Below are 20,333 nucleotides of genomic sequence, written 5' to 3'. Positions count from 1 at the left end.
TCTGAGAAGAAACCTTCAAGAGACTTGCTACATGATTTGCTGGATCATTTTTTTGGATCTAAAAGAATGAGTGAATGAGTTTTGAATTATAAGAACAGAAAGCACAAACCACTAGCAAAATGATACTAGTAATTTTGAGCAGATAACACCATTTTAAATCCAATAGATTTTTGTTTACAAGAGAGTGTTAATTATTCCTAACTTTGAACTCACTTTAAGATTGTTCTGTTTGGTGATTATTCCTCACTTTAATTCATTTTTTTATACACCTCTTTCTTTCTCTCAATCTCGCTCCCTCTTATATATATATATATATATATATATATATATATATATATATAGCGTCCGGGTTGGGCCGGCACTACTCGTATGGAGAGTGTTTGGTGCCTGGGTGCTATCAGCAAATGGGTTAGATATCATGGAAAAAGGCGAGCACTCACAGGTCTTAAAAAATGGTGAAATTTATAATAATTAACTGACGTTTCGGCTAATCCTATAGCCTTCAACAAATGACTTTGAGAAATTATTTTCAATAAATTATAAGACTTAAATCTTAAAGGAATTGTACAGTGTAAAAATAAAAACTGGGTAAATAGATAGGCTGTGCAAAATGAAAAAGGGTTCTGATATAGTTAGTTAGCCAAAAATGTAATGTATAAAGGCTGGAGTGATTTGATGTATAACCAGTCAGTCTATACACTACTTCCTGCTTTTTAGCTCTCTTGGTTTACACTGACTGGTTACCCTGGCTACCAGGCAGTAACCAATCAGAGACTTGAGGGGGGGCCACATGGGTCATTTCTGTTGCTTTTGAATCTGAGCTGAATGCTGAGGATCAATTACAAACTCACTGAACAGAAATGTACCATGTGGCCCCCCTTCAAGTCGCTGACTAACTCAGAGTTATAGAGCTGAAAAGCAGGAAGTTGGATTCTGGCTGTTTTATTAGACATCTGTTCACTCCAGCCTTTATATATTACATATTTGGCTAACTAACTATATTAGAAACATTTTTTATTTTGCACAGCCTATTTATTTACACAGTTTTTATTTTCACACTGAACTATTCCTTTAAGACCTGTGTGGGCTTGCCTTTTTCCAGTATGTGTGTGTGTGTGTATATTTATATATATATATATTGAAGGACATCAGTACTCACAGGTCTTAACTTAGTCTAAAGATGAATTTAATGCAAACTCAATGTTTTGGCTGTCCCATGGTTGGTGTAACAGCTGAAAAGTTGGTTTTGTATTAAATTAATCAAGTAAGACCCATGAGTTCAGATTTCAAATATAGCTAGATAGATTGATAGATAGATAAATATATAGATACTGTAGATGTGGTTTAAATTGTAAATATAATTTTTTACAAAAATGTTAATCTTTTTCCACACATTCAATTTATGGTTTGAAGATTTGTGCACTGTTATATTTTGATATACTCATTTTTCAAAGGGCAAATGTATTACTTTATTAGCATGCTGTCTGTTCCCCAGCCTCCTATGGCTGACTTGATTACCATAAACAGATACACTAAGGCCAGTACATTACTGACAAGCACAGACATTTTCACAGTAGAGAAGTGAAAAATGCTGAATGAAAGTAATCTTACATGTAATCAAACACAAAAATTGCTCAATATAAAATCCAATAGCTTATCAGAGCATGCATATATATGTATATATATATATATATATATATATATATATATATATATATATATATATATATATATATATATATATATACACTGTATATGCTCTTGAGGCTGAAGATTAAGTCCTCACCTGCTGCCAAATAGAACTCCGTGTAAGTATGAAGCCAAGCTCCTGATCCCACAGTGCAAACCCCAGTCCAGTACTTGATGTTCATTAATCACTGAACAATGCTTCTGACATTTCTGTTGAGCTTTTCTGAGCCTTAAAAGAAGGTACATCCACACAGGATTTATTCACAGTGCCTGAAACACACACACACTTCCTCTCTCTTTGCAAATGCAGCTCACGTCTAATAGAAGACAGCTACTCAAGCACATTCAAGGACATTCCCAGAGAAACAATATGCTAATTCTATATCTCAAGCTGCTGCAAGCTAAACTGGGTCCAGATGTACATCAGAGCTCACTGGAGGTAGAAAGGAGTCAATGAGATCCAATGAGATGTTTAATCTAGTGAATACTGCAGCTATATATTATGTTTTCCTGCTTCTATATCATTACTCTCTAAAAAAAGAAGTAACTGTAATCAAGAACATATTAGAGCTCATTAGTTTGGCAAATTCACTGAGTTTTATGCCTTGGGGAGGAGATTATACTTTTTTTTAGCAAAATGCTTTTGTTTTATTTTAAAGCTTACAAATGCAACTTAGCAGACAGTGCTAACATTGTCATACAAATATAATTTCTGGAGCCTTTTTTATTAGTTATTGTTACAATTTCTATTTGCAAATCTGGAACCACAGAATTCCCAGGATTTTTATAGAATATATGTCCTGTGCACTTAAATTGTACAAATCTCTAGTGGGTAAAAAAAAAAAAAGAATCTTGATCTGTGATATTGTTTCGCCCAACTACAAGATGGCTTTAAATTGTGACAACACACATCCAATTGACCAAGGAAAAATTACTGCAAGCGTATAAAACCTTTTCCCATTTTTCTCCTTAGACAATGCTGCTCCTACAGGGAACACTTCTGAAAATGAACTGTCAACAGAAAGGACAGACAGGAACCCTTTCATGTGTACATATGTGCACAAACCACTTATTGTTCACAGAATAATGCAAAATGTATAGATAAAAGCAGTCAAAATATTTTAACAAGGGCAAAGGAGACTTATACTGAACTAAATATTTACCTCTATAACCTAAAAAACTCAATAAAAACAGACACATAATCACAGATAAATTAACAAGTCCAGGTTTACTGCATACAAGCCATTATGAATTCCCAGGAGTCCCTTTTGTAGGGACAGAGATCTTGGCTGTTGACACTGCAGTTTAACTCACTGAATTATAAGCCAATACAGTCCTTCAACAATTAAACACCAAATAAATCCAGAGGACATAAAACAAATACAACAATACATGACAAACTTATTTCAAGTTCCAAACCTTACTGTTAAAATAAACCGTAAACTATGATGATGATGAGATAACATGTTGTGTCAGAGATCAGTCTCTATAACAGGAATTCTTAAGCCATGGGCTAGTACTCAGATGCAGGCAACACTGAGATTTCTTGTGGAAAATCAAAATAGATGTTTTAAAAAGTGCATGTACAGAAGAAATCTCAGTGTTGCTAGTATAATTTTGGAATATTTACTGTGCACCCAAGGCTAGTGTTGAAGCGGAGTGCTGTCCTTGCTTGATATATATAATATTATATTTTGTGAGCACATTAAAAAGGCCTTTTGTAAGACATTTCAAATGTGGCCCTCCATATGGTGTTGCCCAGAAGTCTAGAGATTACATTTAAATTACCATGGGAATTAGGTATATTTTTTTGAGGCCGCTGCAAAATGAGACTGAATCTTGATGCTGCTCAATTTCCATATTATTTTACAGCAAAATTATATTTGCTTCACATTATTGTGAAAACAAATGAGATTTACTTCTTGGTTCTACAGCTGTTCCTCATACAGTATGTAGGTATTTATACCTTTAATTTGATTCTCTAATACCTCTAATTCTCTAATACCATATGGCACATTCAAGCAGAAAACATGTTGTGTCTATTTTTCAACTTTTTGTGCCTTGCTGTTTCTGTATTGTTTTCACAAGTTAGGAAAAAAATACACGGAAAATTATTTTTCATTATTTTCATAACTCAATGGAAAATAAGGCCAGTCTTTGAACATAGTAGTACAGTACACAGACACGCTAAAGATGGTCATACATGTAGTTGACCAAATGTAGTTGACCAAATGTATGGATAACATACGCAAGACCGTACAAGGTATGAGCACCTTTCTAATATTCTGTTCATTCAGGCTGACAGCCAGAACGACTGGAACAGCAGGAAACTAAGAGGAGATACAGTTCATATTCACTTCCTTGTTATGCTCTGGCTGACATGGTGAATCAGTAGATGGATTTGTCAAGCCTGTCCAATTGATTGAACAACCAATATTCATATTTGCAGTGATATTAGTCAGGATCAACTGGACAGGATACATGTACTAAAATTCGTATGGAGGTTTGTTTTTAAATGACTTCATCAGTATGTGTATTGCTTTTTCATAAATGATCTGTGTATACAAATGTAGAGAACCAATGATGCATATGTGCCACTCTATCTATTTCACACATAAAACATTACACATGACCCTCTGTAACTGAAAGGTCCATATTTCTAAAGGTGAATAAAATATTTTATGTAAAAAAGGTGTTTTTTTTGGTAAAATACATGGCCTATTAGCAAAGCTCTGTGGTCATCTTTACCAAGTTCTATATAGAAAGCTGCCTATTTTTTTACTCTAAAACTTATGATATTATTTTACAGTACCTTAGGCTGGCATAACCTATTAAAGCAAATTAGATAAATTCAGGCAAAACAGAATTTCTGGCATTAAAAGTACAACAATCTGCAACACTCAATGTTATTTTCACACAGCTTTGAAATATGTGTGATTCTACACTGTGTAAAGTAGCATTCAAGTGAGAATGATTTGTGCATTACATACATTTTTAGAAATTTGCTCCAAAGGGTTAATAAAGAATTGGATAGAAATATAGAACCAACATACCGGTAACTGATTTACTTTTGATTTGTGTATGCTTTCATAAAGTTAATCTTTATAAGTCATCTGCTTTCAGAGCAAGAATAAAAGACTATTCTTTTGTTCCACATTTTTTGTTGTATTAAATATATTTTTTATTAGAGTATCTGTTGTTAAATCAGTGTTTTAATTTCTCCTTGAATGGAAAGCATATCTCATTGCTCCAACAACCCCCTCCTTATTCTCTTTTTTTACTTTTGAATAAAAAGCATTGCTAAATACACTTAGGGGCAGATTTATCAAAGGTTGAATTTCGAAATGAAATATACTTCTAAATTCGACCATCGAATGGCTATACTTCGACTTCGAATATCGAAGTCAACGTTTTTTTTTACCGAATTTGACAGTTTTGAGGTTGAAGTAAAATCGTTTTGATCGAATGATTTCAGCGATCGATCGAACGATTTTACTTCGACTGCAAAAAACGTAGAAAAATGCATTAGAAGGTCCCCACATAACATAGCACTTCGGCAGGTTTAATTTGGCGAACAATTGAAGTCGAAGTTATTTTAAAGAGACAGTATTTTGATTATCGAATATTCGAATTGGAAGTAAATTCGAAGTCGTAGTATCCTATTCGATGGTCGAAGTATCCAAATTCCCTCGAATTCACTTCATCCCTTGATAAATCTGCCCCTAATGCTTGTGGGAAAAGAGAAAGCCTAAACCCAAGGTATTGCTCAAGACAAATGTAAAAAAATTAGAATTGTGGTTCTTAAATCAGTGAGATTTGTTATGATACATAATGCAAACAAACACAAATGTTAATAAGAACCAACATTCTATCAAAGGCCTATAGCACAAAAGCTATATTCACCATTGCAATGCTATCAGAGAAAACTCGGACAGTCCTTCTGCACTAGTTTCACAATCAGATGTATGGAACATGCTCTCCAGAGGCTGGCAGGAATGCTTGCTTACGAGGGGAAGCACATTTTTCATTCATGAAAGGAAATGACTTCAAGGTAAGAAGGACATTTTGATTGAAGCAGTCTTTTCATGAAAGAACTGAAGCAGTCAAAAACCCTTGCGTGCAAAGGCCATAAGTTTATGTCACATGAGGAGATTAGTTGCCTCTTTTTCTATTTTGCTAGACACAGGTTGAATTGTTTTATAAGGGACAAGTAATGTATGTTCCTGTAGGAAACAATACACTTAATTCATGCCTCCTACAACAATCACTTATCTCCCTTTGCTACATATCTGGTTAAGATAGTAACAAATAAAAAGCCTTCTAGGAGATAAACAGTCAGTATATTTGTTTTACAACAAAAATAGCATTTTTGCACCTCTGCGTTCATTTATTCCTGTTCACAGGAAACATGGCTTTACTCTATGCAGAGTGTTATAAAATGACTTGAGCCAAACTAAATCACATCTTAAACAAGGACCTTTTCCTAGAAACCCTGTGCAGCAAGAGACAACTTTTTTCTAATTCTGTACATTACCACAATTAATTTTAAATGAAACAACTCAGATGCAGTTGAACTGCAGATCTTCAGCTTTAATTCAGTGGGTTGAACAAAAAGATTGAATAAAAATGTGACAAACTAAAAACTTTTTTTAACACAATCACTTAATTTCAGGGGTTCACAAGTAATTGGACAAATTAAAAAACTGAAAATAAAATGTTCATTTCTAATACTTGGTTGAAACCCCTTTGCTGGCAATGACAGCCTGAAGTCTTGAACTCATGGACATCACCAGATTCTGGGTTTCCTCTTTTTTAATTCTCTGCCAGGCCTTTACTGCAGCGGCTTTCAGTTGCTGTTTGTTTGTGGGCCTTTCTGTTCGAAGTTTAGTCTTCAATAAGTGAAATGCATGCTCAATTGGGTTCAGATCAGGTGACTGACTTGGCCATTTAAGAATATTCCACTTCTTTGCTTTAATAAACTCCTGGGTTGCTTTGGCTGTATGTTTTGCATTATCCATCTGTATTATGAAACACCTCCCAATCAGTTTGACTGCATTTAGCTGCATTTGAGCAGACGGTATCTCTGAACACCTCAGAATTCATTCGGCTGCTTCTGTCCTGTGTCACATCATGGATAAACATTAGTGTCCCAGTGCCACTGGCAGCCATGCACACCCAAGCCATCACACTGCCTCCACCATGTTTTATAGAGATGTGGTATGCTTTGGATCATGATCTGTACACCTTCTCCATACATTTTTCTTGCCATCATTCTGGTAGAGGTTGATCTTGGTTTCATCTGTCCATAGAATGTTTTTCCAGAACTGTGGTGGCTTTTAAGATGTTTTTTTTAGCAAAGTCCAATCTAGCCTTTCTATTCTTCTATGGCTTGCACCTTGCAGTGCAACCTCTGTATTTACATGCAGTCTTCTCTTTATTGGATATCGATACACCTACCTCCTGGACAGGGGTGCTTCGCCAATGAGGCAAGTTGAGACTGTCGCCTCAGACGGCAGCGCCCCACTAGGCACCAGGGGCAGCAAAAAATGCTGCTCCTGGTACTTTAAGGAATTTCCAGGGGAGGGGGGGCAGGAGCAACTGCTGCTGCCTCAGGCGGCGGATGGGCCAGGATCGCCCCTGCTCCTGGAGAGTGTTGTTCACTTGTTTGGCTGTTGTGAAGGGGTTTCTCTTCACCATGGAAATGATTCTGCGATCATCCACCACTGTTGTCTTCTGTGCACGTCCAGGAGTTGAGTTGCTGAGTTCACCAGTGCTTTCTTTCTCAGGATGTACCAAACTGTAGATTTTGCCCCTCCTAATATTGTAGCAATTTCTCTGATATTTTTTTTTTTCTCTGATTTTGCAGCTTAAGGATGGCTTGTTTCATCTGCATGGAGAGCTCCTTTGACCGCATGTTGTTTTTGAGCTATTGAAATGAAGTGATTGTGTTAAAAAAGCTTTAGTTCTTCACATGTTTATGCAATCTCTTTGTTCAACCCATTGAATTAAAGCTGAAAGTCTATATTTTATTTATATATATATTTATATTTATATATATATATATATATATATATATATATATATATATATATATATATATATATATATATATTTATTTATTTATTTATTTATTTTCAAGAACCATAGAAAGCACTCCTTAATACACATGCTCACATCAATGGGTTTGTTCCACTAGGGATACATTTTACACATTATATATACACATTTTTATTAAAACAACATAAGAAGTCCCTAATACTGTATATTCTTTTGACTATTGAACATAGTTTGTTTGTTGCTGTAATAAAAACTGATAGGATATGTGTTTAACTGGGCATCATGTGACTTGCTTACTCTATGTTGCTTTACGAGGATTCTTAGGCACTTGGGGGCTTTTTGCAGATATTAATATATTCACTATTACTAATAAAATATCCAAACGACTTATGTTTTTATGTTTCCATAAGTACAAATTTGTTGGGCATCAAATATTATTTATTTTATGAGTTTGCTTTGTTAACCATACATCAAAAGCTCTTACCTTCATGTGAATTAGAGCTTTCATTTTCTATTTATCTTCATCTGCAGGTGTTCTCTTCTTATCTGAGATCATATTTAAGTCTGTGTATTGTTAGCTAGAGTAGACTATATCAGTACCAGCACAGACTGACACACTTAGGAGCAAGAGACTTTGAAGATCTGATCACAATGATAAAACAATGGCAGCAAAGCACATATAATTATTATAGTCGTTACTGCTGAAGAACTGTTTTCTTTATTTTCAGCCTTAATGACTCTGGCTAGAAGTCAACTTTATGCAGCGCTTATCTTTTTTCTCTCTGATGGATAATGATAACTAAACTGGGAATGCTACAATCAAAGATACCCGTGCATTACAAACATCAAAGCAATCACTGCATCCAAGGTTATTCTTATCAATACAGCAGTGAAAGGGCTTCTTTCTGCTACAACTGTTTTGTAAATTTTAAAAACTGTAAAATCAGGTTAAACATAAAGTGTGACATTGAGGAGTACCAATTATGATTAGAATGAAACAAATATAAAATCCAAATAGCTACAATTGTATGGTAGTTTACAAAAGAAATACAAAAGCATGAGCATCCTGTTGACTGCTACAAGGAGAAGCATTGCTGACAAGCATCATATTAGTCAAGGTGAAACCTCAGTGTCAACAAATATGGTGTTATGTACTAAATGAAATAGTCACTGTTAGAAGCCTGTTCAAAACTATGCCTGTAAAAGCTCAGAACCATTGGCTGATTATAGTATAAATATTAATGATACTGAAGTGTAATGCTATACCAAGGGGAAACAAGATGTAAGATGACGTGCAATCTGGTGACATCACCACAAAGTATACACTTGTCACTCACTTTGACAAAATGCTTGCTTAGATTTTCCAAATTGTAACTTTACAAATATAACTTTATTTCGCTGGTAGATATGAGAATAGCACTTAGTAGTAGAAATTTAAGACCCACATTGAGTTGGAGAAACAATAGACTGTGCTCCTTCTGAAAGTACAGGATCAGGCAAAATTAACTGAGATGGCTGCCTACACAGCAATGTTACAACTAAAAAAATACACTTGGTTCAGTAATAAAATTTTATATAGTAGAGTAAATAATCTGCAGTGTAAACAGTTTAATTTAGAAATAAAAATGACATCATAAAAATCATGACAGAATCCCTTTAAGTTAAATTTGAGTCTGCAACCTCTGGCCGTTGCATTCCAAAGAGACAGGAAGAATCATCACAAATAGTAAGCTGTGAATGTACTAGAATAATTCAGAATATGAACGTGCATGTGTTTTTTTTAGCACTTCACAGCACTGTAAGTCAGCTGTGAATCAATTTGACTCACTAAGATTCAATCTTTGACACAAGGTGCTGCAGTTTGTGGTGATCAATAGGTCAAGAGAAGGAATGTCACAGTTTTTATCACGTAAATTCTTATCATGCTATGTGCAAACAAAGACCTGTTTATTGATGACTACTTCCAAAAATGCTCTGTAATTTATTCCATTTTCTAACCCCAGTTGATACCATTGATGAAGAAGTTACCATTCATTTAAAATTTTCATATCCATGTCATCGCATTTCCAGAGGGCACACTGATTTTTTGATAGCAGTAGTGAGATGTGGAATAAATCTAGTGTGCTTATTCATTAGAGGTTAAAAGAGACTGACTAAATGATCCTGCTTTTTATTTGCCTAAAGGACAGAGGCTGAGGTTTTATCGCTTGCTTGTCAAATGTTTCCATAAAAAGAACGTACATAGTATTATAATTAGGCATCATTTGAAATTCATTAAATGTCACACTTGATACATAATAACCAACTTATTTTTAGGAGGGTGCTTCAAAGGTTAGAAACAAAACTTTGTTTTTCTGTCAGTAAGGATAAGCTTAAAAGGCAGGGAACATCTTTTCCCTCCTAGTGAAGAACTATGTCCAAAATACATGAATAAATGTTTCATGAATATACTGTTTGAACTAATTGAGTGGGAACAGCCTTCTTTTGCAATGAAAAATTTGTAATGGTGTGCTGGGTTTAACAAAAGCTTTGAAACTTAAAGGGGACCCGTCACCCAAAAATAAATTCCAAATCCTATTTTAGCATGTTAGTCAAGCAAAATGAACTTTAATTACACTGTAAGAAATATTTTAATCTTGATTCCTTCTGTCTAGGAATTAATAATTATAGCAAGCAGGCAGGAGCCATTTTGTGGACACTGTTATTAAAACAAGTCTTGCATCATCTCAACATTTTGTTTGTGCACCAGAACAGGGGACCTAATGTCCATCCCCATGCACTGGTTACACAATTAAATGGTGAAGAGAATGGGGGAAATGTGAGGAGGGCAGTTACATCTAGTGTCACGACCGGCACCCGATACCAGAACAAGTGCCAAGTACCCTGGTCTCGGCTCGGCTTCACCAGTAGTGTGACCACCGTTGGGCTTCGGGAGGAGCCCTCAGCTTACTTGGGTGCCACCTGGACTTAACGAGGGGTGCAAGGCGAGATGTTCTGGCTGGCAAAGGGGCACGGCTGTTAGCAAAGTCTTTTTGGCTCGAAGGTCACGGTACAAAGGATCAGGCAGAATCGTAGTCAGGCAGGCTGGGTCGAGGCAGGCAGATAGCAAGGATCGTCAAACAGGCAAAGGGTCGAAACCGGGTGATCAATCAAGGGGTTAAACAGAAGAGTAGTCATAAGCAGGCAAAGGTCAAGATCCAGAAGTCAGAATAGTCAAATAGCCAGGCAGGGGTGACAACAGGAATCAAACAGGTTCAGAAGAAAGCATACAAATAGCACAAGGCTCAGGAGCACCAGGAATACAATCCTATCACGGGCAATGACAAACAGTGGGAATGCCCCTTTAATACTTTTAAATTTGGCGCCATTGCGCGCTGACGTCGTTACCTTTAAACCTGGAATTGCGCGCGCGCACTAAGAAGGAGCCGGCGCAAGAAGAGGAGCGGCGCAGCGGGCGTCCCCGCCGAGGGGGCGGCAGGCGTCCCTGCCGTCCCCCCACTAGACTACCAGGGTGAGACTTTGTTTCATCTAGGAAGTTCTGAATGGAAAGTGAAAGTAATTGCCTGCCCCGCCTCTATGCCTAAGTTATAGAGGAGGGGCAGGCAATATTTGATTGACAGCTGAGATTTTTAAATGAGTTTACAACAGTTATGAATGATTAAATAAAAAAATAATTTGGGTTTCATGTTTAATTTGAAAAGGACATTTATTATACAGCTTTTATGTCTGGGTGACAGGTCCACTTTAACGTAAGGCTAAGCTTTTAGTTCTGAAGAATTGGACGTGACAGAGCTTTCCCATAGTAGCCATGCACATACACTATAATTCAAAAACAGAAATCAGGAAAGGACAATCACAATTAACACAATCTCCTAACTGATAAATATTGTCACTTTTTAATAGAACTAGGTCTAGATACTTTTAGAAAATATTTGAAAAGGCGAAAAACTGTCATGTGAAAAACTTATACCTTTAAAATAATGATGTAATCATATTATTGGTATTGATATTTCTATTCATCTGTTCATCTGAACTGCAATTTGACAAAATATACAACGCAGATGGCTAGAGATAAGGACTATAGAAAAATGTAGGCTGATCCACATTCAAAATGTACTTTCCTAGAATTATCTAGAACTGTATTACAAGTATAGGTTTTATTATCTAGAATGCGTGGGACCTGGATTTTTTTGGAAAATGTTTTTTTCCCTAATTTGGATCTCCATACCTCAAGTCTACTAAAATATCATCAGTGTGGGTTTATGTGGCTTCGTTTTGATCAAGTACAATGCACTGTTGTATTACTACAATGAAATAAATTAATAATGTGTTTTAAATGGACTGTATTGGCAATAAACATCCCGAACTTACAGGTTACTGGATACTAGATTTCCAGATACTCAACCTATCCATAAATGTATAATGATAAATGCTGAAATGTTCACCAAACATACAGTATTTCAGTTCTGAAGTTGATACCTTCCCCACTTTTTGGAGTGTTATCTTTTTAAAAAAATATCTCCACAATACAATGTTGTGTAAAACTGTGGTCAGCAAATTCATAACATTCTGATTTTAGCAATCTGCTAAATGTAAGCTGATTTACAACATTTTTACAGCTGATTTGCTCCCATTTTCTAAATGCTATTCTTTCAACAACTGTAAAATATATATAATATAATCACTGCCATTCAGTCAGTAGACTCTACTTTCTTCTCTTCCTTCTCTATTTTAGGGCTCTATAAACTGCTTCAGGGCTAATTAAGGTTCACAACCTGTTTTTGTTTCAGTCAAATTCTTATTTACTCTCACTCTCAAATATCTACAATTCAATTACAAGGCTTATACCATTAACCACTTGCCTCCATCTAGGCACTAAAGCTAGAGGGAGGCAAGTATTTATCAATATTTATCAAGAGTTTATCAATATTTATCTTAGTCAAACTTTCTCTCATTTACCTCTAATTTTATCTCAAACTGAATCCCCAGAGTATTTAGCTACTGGTTCTGTGCTCACCAAAATATAGGCTCATGATCCCCCCCAAGTCAAAGCTGCCTTATTATCCAAACACCATTTCCATTCAAGTCCCTTATCTCTGAAACTAAAATTCCATGCTTTCAATACTCTTTAGAATTGACACATTTAGAACAACATTTCAATAACATTTCAAATGACCATTGTGAGTTTATTTGCTACAACAGTAGACTATTTACTAAAAAAAATTGTAAAACATCGTTCCTCTTTATATATATATATTTATTTTACCCTCATAAAAAGCATCAATAAATATGTATATTTATTAAATATTTAAATTAAATTGTTAAATGGCTGTTGAAGTGTTATGGTACATCGATGACTTTTTGCAAATGCAAACCATGCTAATTATCACCACAAATGTGAACAATTATAGCATTCGGTCATGAGTTATTTTTTAAGCCCCTCCCTGGGAAACACAGGGTTCTAGAACTTTGCCCTGATACTCCCCAGGCACTGAAAATATATAGCTGCTTAGTCTGTCACGTGGGCTGTGAATTATTCAAGCACAAAGTACACTGTTTCAGTTATTAGGCATATTACAGCAGTCAATAAACTGTAAATCTGGCTGAATTACCAGTGGAAAATAAAACATCCTCAAATTTTATAGTCTGATAAAGAATTTTGTAGCACATAGATATCATATTAGAAGTTTGCATAGAGTCATTTCTAAGTTGCTTTAACACAAGACATAGGGAATAGGTCATACCTACTTAGGTGCCTCTGAGAGGACAAAGTGTCAGTTTACTCTCCTTGCACACCATTTTGGAATTAACACTTGTGCGATACTTCAAGGTCCAGCATACAAGGTGTTGGTTTGTCCGTTGTTTTTCCCACAATGGGAGCTACCTAATTTCTTTTACTATAGACACCCTCCTGCTCCCCACCCCAACTCATACTACTATTAGAGGGCATATAGGCTGATGTAATGATCTAGGTGGGACCAGTATTTTCATTACTCAGATATACTGCAATCCTTACAACTGTGAAACCAGATCAAGACACATCATATTTTTAAGTGTTTATATTTCATTAATTCCCTCTTTTGATTTTAAATGAATTATTAAATGTTATGTTTTATTGAGTGATTCCTTCTTCTACAGACTAGTGGAATGCGAACTGTTGCTTACGTAATTGGCACCCCTTACACTATTGCACTTTATTAACTCTTAATTGTTAATCACAAGATATAATAATGACAACACATCAAAGTGTGGACACAATGAATTTATTTTGAATGAATTTATTTGCACTCATCAAAAAAAAATTTAAGTCATTAATTATTCCTTTCATGGTTTCCAAGTTACATACACAATATAATTATATTTATTAACAAGGCTGTGCGACCTTGTTAGCTCTTCTTTGCAGTTCCTTTCTTTCTGGTACATATTCATGTTAATTTTTAAGAGCTGTCTGCACGTCTAAGATTAAAGGACTTCTAAACAGTGGTGATGGGTGGTTAGAAGGTGCGGAAAAACCAAGAAACCCAATTTGTCATTTCTAAGTGAACTTTCCCTGGAAACATGGTTGTACAAAAAGAGCACTCATGTTAAATGAGGATTCTTGACATGGCATGAGAGCTTAAATATTTTGGCCAAAATATGCTACTAACACCTCAAACTTAAATGTATTTAAAGAGATTCACATTGGCTGATGAATTTGAGTCCTGGAAGTTTTTTCTCTGTAACTGGCCTTTGGCACCAAACTCATACCCAAATATCTACCTGCTATCCTTTCATTTGCATGATGCTACTGCAAGCTGTATCTCATAAAACAAGCAGTGAGGATTAGTGATGGGCGAATTTATTTGGCGATTCGCCACGGCGTATAAATTAGCGAAACTGCAGTGAAAATTCACCAGCGTCCAAAAACGGACGCCGGCATTAAAAACGAGACGCCAGCGCCATTTCGCAAATTTTTCAGCGAAACGGGGCAAATTCGCCCATTCACATTATTCCTTTCCCTGAAGCACAGAGCAATCTGGAGATCGATGACCGGCCTTTTTTGCCCACATTCAGTGTTTACAATGGTGGTATTTATTCAGAAGTAAAGGTGGCCTATAATTTTGTCTCTATTACAATATTTTTCCAGCTGATGTTTAAAATATTTATATTTTTGTGTAATGAAGACAGATATAATTATACATTATAGCACATAAAGCATTTTATCTCTGTAAATAACGTAATGGATTTCTTTGAATTCAGCAAGACCAATACAGAGCACATACATTTCTCATTCTGTTATTACTCTTAAGGTCTCATGTAAGGGGATTTTATTATTACATTTTTTTCTGAACTAGTGAACCTAACTTAGAACAACACTTGAAACTAGCAGTGTTCACAGGGTGAAATTAAATATGCCCTTTCTTTCAACAAGAGAACTTGCTTCCCACCTGTAATTTGGTTAAATTAAATACACAGAACGCTGCATTCATCATGAATGAGGCGCAATTCCGATAGCAATTTATCCATTACATTTGAAAAGAAAATGGCTTAGAATAGCTAAGTCCATTTGCATTGAGATTTAAATGCCATAACATTAGGATGGGGAAATAGAAAAATTTATTAGGATCTACACGTTACTGGAAAGTTTCTAACATATTTTATTCTATGAATACCTTGACATAGAGAAATTGTGCAGTGTCTCCATTTAGCAGATTTTGATTTACATATATAGTGCTACTGCTCATTAATTTATGCCAGTTATAGTACCTATACCTGTGATGAATTAAGATATGATGTCGGAGATTCACTTAGACATCCATATGAATTTAGGGACTTTAATGACTACAAGTGAGTACCACTAATAGATTTTTCCTATAGCCTATTGTATTTGCTAATACTGGAAAGCCAATTGACTTTTGACATAACCTCGATATATATAAATTAATAGATTGTTGTACAATTATTATATTTAAACATATATTAGAAAGATCACTGCATATTACCTGGCTTCCAGTTCTATTAATATATATATACTACCTTCTATCAACTCTTTATTATTATTCTACGTAGACTGAACTCGGGCAACAGTGAATGTTTAATCGTGATTGCCGGCATTTATCTACATATATATATACTGTGTATATATATATATATATATATATATATATATATATATATATATATATATATATATATATATATATATATATATATATATATATATATATATATATATATATATATATATAGTAAATTTATCTAAACATACGCTTACAATGGGGGAAACCAGAATTTCTACATTGAGGGCCAATAAAGACATCATAATTAGACAAGCTGGCAAGGGAGGGGCCATAGTTTTGCTAGATAAAGATTATTAAGTGAAGGAGATTCTAGTACAACTGGCCGATGCCAGTACTTATACTATACTATACTTAGATAATTTTCTACCTCCCTTGGTCCAATGGATGGAGTCTTATATAAAGGATACTAAACATCTACTGTCTTTGCTTAAGGAGGTGAGGGTACCAGAGTACTGTGTATAAGTTACTATGGATGTTTCTACTTTATACACAGTTATCCCCCACACTGAATGTATAGCTGCATGCAAAATGGCAATCCAGAAATACCACCAGGGTACACCAACAGTTGAATTTTTGATGTCATTGCTGGACATGGTATTTGTAACGTTCACAACGAGGAACCGTTGTGACCGAGGATAGCCACTCCAAGGGGATTGGATATGGTGGACGCCCAGGGGTGTAGCCATAGGTAATTGTAGGCAAAGACATGATGGTGATGAAATTATAGTAGGTTTATTGCAGTCGGAACACCGAAACACATAAGACAGGAACAAGCAAAATGGCTGATCGAGGAATCCACATGGTGAGGGAAAAATGGGGAACACGGGAACAAAGGTACTCACTCAGGAAACAAGGTAACAAGGTTTTCAGGAACAAGACATACAAGGTTTTCAAGATTTCAGGTTCAGGTTCAGATTCAGATTCAGGTTCAGATTCAGATTAGCAGGTCAGGAACAAACAGGATACAATCAATGACTCAGCACTGAGCAAAGCTCAGGGCGGGGTTTATAAAGGGAAGGTGATTAGGAAATGGGAAACACATGAGGGTAAACGAGGTGGGTGGAAAACGGACTGTGAATGGCAGATAACAGAAAACAATACACTCAATAGTTCAGGACCAGTCCCGAGAGCCCCCAGTGGCTCATGAGGTAAGTGCTACAATGAGCAGAACAGCACCACCAGAGTTCAAGTCCCGGGCTGATCCTGACATTACCCCCCCCTTGAGGATCGACCTCCGGGCGATCCCAGGATCAAATGGTCCCCCATCCTTTTTAGTCCAAACCCTGGGGAAATGGGCCGAAGCCTCGCCAGAAACGAGAACAGGATCTTCTTGAGAATTGAAAAACAAAACAAAGAAATTGCTGGGGTCAGGAGCCAGAACAGGAACATTGGCAGAATTAGGAGCAAAGATATCACAGCCAGAGTCGGAAACCAGGACATGAAGACAGACAAGATCAATACAGGCACCCATCACAGGTGGCGGACCAGGAGCACAGGCACCCATCACAGGTGGCGGACCAGGAGCACAGGCACCCATCACAGGTGGCGGACCAGGAACACAGGCACCCATCACAGGTGGCGGACCAAGAGCACAGGCACCCATCACAGGTGGCGGACCAAGAGCACAGGCACCCATCACAGGTGGCGGACCAGGAGCACAGGCACCCATCACAGGTGGGCGGACCAGGAGCACAGGCACCCATCACAGGTGGCGGACCAGGAGCACAGGCACCCATCACAGGTGGCGGACCAGGAGCACAGGCACCCATCCACAGGTGGCGGACCAGGAGCACAGGCACCCATCACAGGTGGCGGACCAGGAGCACAGGCACCCATCACAGGTGGCGGACCAAGAGCACAGGCACCCATCACAGGTGGCGGACCAAGAGCACAGGCACCCATCACAGGTGGCGGACCAGGAGCACAGGCACCCGTTAGAATAGGAAGAGGCAAGCCAGGACAGCAATACCAACACCTACAGCAAATAGACCTGATAGAGACAGGATTAACCGCCCTACCAGGTCCAGTGCTAGGGAACGAGCTGGGCACCTATCCAGCGGAGGACAGGTCCTCAAGGCGCCGGACCGGCCAGGGTCAAACAGGTCCTCCAGGCCCAACGGAGGGCCAAGGGGCAATACCAGACGTCCTCAGGCCCCGGCAGGCCAGGGCTCAAACTAGGTCCTCAGGCTCTCGTGCCAGACTGGCCACGGGGCAAAACATGTCCTCAGGCGCCGCGAATTGGCCAGCAGGCATAACAGGTCCTCAGGCTCCGGCTGAGGCCAAGGGCAACTAACAAAGGTCCTCAGGCGCCGAGCCAGGGCAAAACCAGGTCCTCAGGCCCGTGATGGCCAGGGAACACAGGCTCCTCAGGCCGTGGAGGCCATGGGCAAATCAGGTCTCTCAGGCCCGGATCCGGCTCCAGGGCCAACTACAGGTCCTCAGCCCCGGAGGCAGGGCAAACAGTCCCCTTCTCATGGCCCCGGGACGAGGCCAGCGGCAGACAGAGGGTCCTCAGGCCGGGGCCAGGGCAAACAGGTCCCAGGCCCGGGGGCAACAGCGCCCAGGCCCGGGGGCAAACAGTACAGACACTGGCTCGGGGAAGAAGCAGTCGTCTGCGAGCTGGCACGGGAAACGGAGTCTGGCTGGGCTGCTGGCACGGAGTCTGGAACCGTCTGGGCTGCAAGCACGGAGACTGGAACCGTCTGGGCTGCAGGCACGGAGACTGAAACCGTCTGGGCTGCAGGCACGGAGACTGGAACGTCTGGGCTGCAGGCACGGAGACTGGGAACCGTCTGGGCTGCAGGCACGGAGACTGGAACCGGCTGGGCTGCAGGCACGGAGGCTGGAACCGGCTGGGCTGCAGGCACGGAGGCTGGAACCCGGCTGGGCTGCAGGCACGGAGGCTGGAACCGGCTGCGGCTGCAGGCACGGAGGCTGGAACCGGCTGCCTTGGCATGGTAAACGGGCACAGGCAGCTTTCGGGGAGCCGGCACAGGCAGCTTTCGGGGAGCCGGCACAGGAGCAAGGACTGGCTGGGAAGCCCGGCACAGGAGCAAGGACTGGCTGGGAAGCCGGCACAGGAGCAAGGACTGGCTGGGAAGCCGGCACAGGAGCAAGGACTGGCTGGGGAAGCCCGGCACAGGAGCAAGGACTGGCTGGGAAGCCGGCCACAGGAGCAAGGACTGGCTGGGAAGCCGGCACAGGAGCAAGGACTGGCTGGGAAGCCGGCACAGGAGCAAGGACTGGCTGGGAAGCCGGCACAGGAGCAAGGACTGGCTGGGAAGCCGGCACAGGAGCAAGGACTGGCTGGGAAGCCGGCACAGGAGAGAGGACTGGCTGGGAAGCCGGCACAGGAGAGAGGCTGGCTGGGAAGCCGGCACCAAAGCTGGAGACTGGAGAGCCGGCACCAAAGCTGGAGACTGGAGAGCCGGCACCAAAGCTGGAGACTGGGAGAGCCGGCACCAAAGCTGGAGACTGGAGAGCCGGCACCAAAGCTGGAGGCTGGAGAGCCGGCACCAAAGCTGGAGGCTGGAGAGCCGGCACCAAAGCTGGAGACTGGAGAGCCGGCACCAAAGCTGGAGGCTGGAGAGCCGGCACCAAGCTGGAGGCTGGAGAGCCGGCACAGGAGCAGGTGACTGAAGAGCCGGCACCGGAGCAGGTGACTGAAGAGCCGGCACAGGAGGCAGGTGACTGAAGAGCCGGCACACGAGCTGGAGACTGGAGAGGGTGCTGGGGAAACTGTAGAAAAACTAATAAACTGGGGTTCAGGTCTGAGAGAAAAAGAGGGTGACCTGGGTTTGGCAGCTGCCACAGGAGCAGAAGGTTGTGAAAGGAGACAAGGGCCCAAAACACTGGAAGTGGCCGATCTGACACAGGCCAGATAGCAGTTTGTAGTTCATCTTCATCCGAGTCTAGATCCTCCCAGTCCTCATCGAAGGCTGAATCCTCCCAGTCATCATCGGAGACAAAATCCTGCCAGACATCATCAGTGAAATGGAATGGCGTCTTCTGCCTTATCCTCTCCATCCCAAGGGAGTTGCAGTTTAACAACAGAGTCAGAAGGCAATGGAGGGCTTTCCCAAAGGCTTCCTGTAGTTAGGCTGAGTCATTCTGTAACGTTCACAACGAGGAACCGTTGTGACCGAGGATAGCCACTCCAAGGGGAGTGGATATGGTGGACGCCCAGGGGTGTAGCCATAGGTAATTGTAGGCAAAGACATGATGGTGATGAAATTATAGTAGGTTTATTGCAGTCGGAACACCGAAACACAAAAGACAGGAACAAGCAAAATGGCTGATCGAGGAATCCACACTGGTGAGGGAAAAATGGGGGAACAACAGGAACAAAGGTACTCACTCAGGAAACAAGGTAACAAGGTTTTCAGGAACAAGACATACAAGGTTTTCAAGATTTCAGATTCAGGTTCAGGTTCAGGTTCAGATTCAGATTCAGATTCAGATTCAGATTCAGATTCAGATTCAGATTCAGATTCAGATTCAGATTCAGATTCAGATTAGCAGGTCAGG

The 20,333-nt window shown here is 39.6% G+C and overlaps 1 protein-coding gene across 6 annotated transcripts in view; it reads right to left on the bottom strand.

Moving 5' to 3' along the window:
- Positions 1 to 20,333, bottom strand: part of LOC108711107 (synaptotagmin-1) — a 308,629-nt gene that overhangs the window by 140,752 nt on the left and 147,544 nt on the right. Inside the window, exon 1 of one of the 6 annotated variants that reach the window (XM_041586372.1) lies at positions 1,787 to 1,805. The exons of the other annotated variants lie outside the window; for them this stretch is intronic. The gene's annotated coding sequence lies outside the window, so the exon portion shown is untranslated. Of the gene's footprint in view, positions 1 to 1,786; positions 1,806 to 20,333 lie in introns of those variants that run through there. 6 annotated transcript variants of the gene reach the window in all.

This window comes from Xenopus laevis, chromosome 3L, assembly GCF_017654675.1.
Source record: "Xenopus laevis strain J_2021 chromosome 3L, Xenopus_laevis_v10.1, whole genome shotgun sequence".
In the NCBI taxonomy this organism is placed as follows: Eukaryota; Metazoa; Chordata; class Amphibia; order Anura; family Pipidae; genus Xenopus; species Xenopus laevis.
The sequence above is the reverse complement of the archived record's forward strand: the minus strand, read 5'-3'. Positions and strand labels throughout refer to the sequence as shown.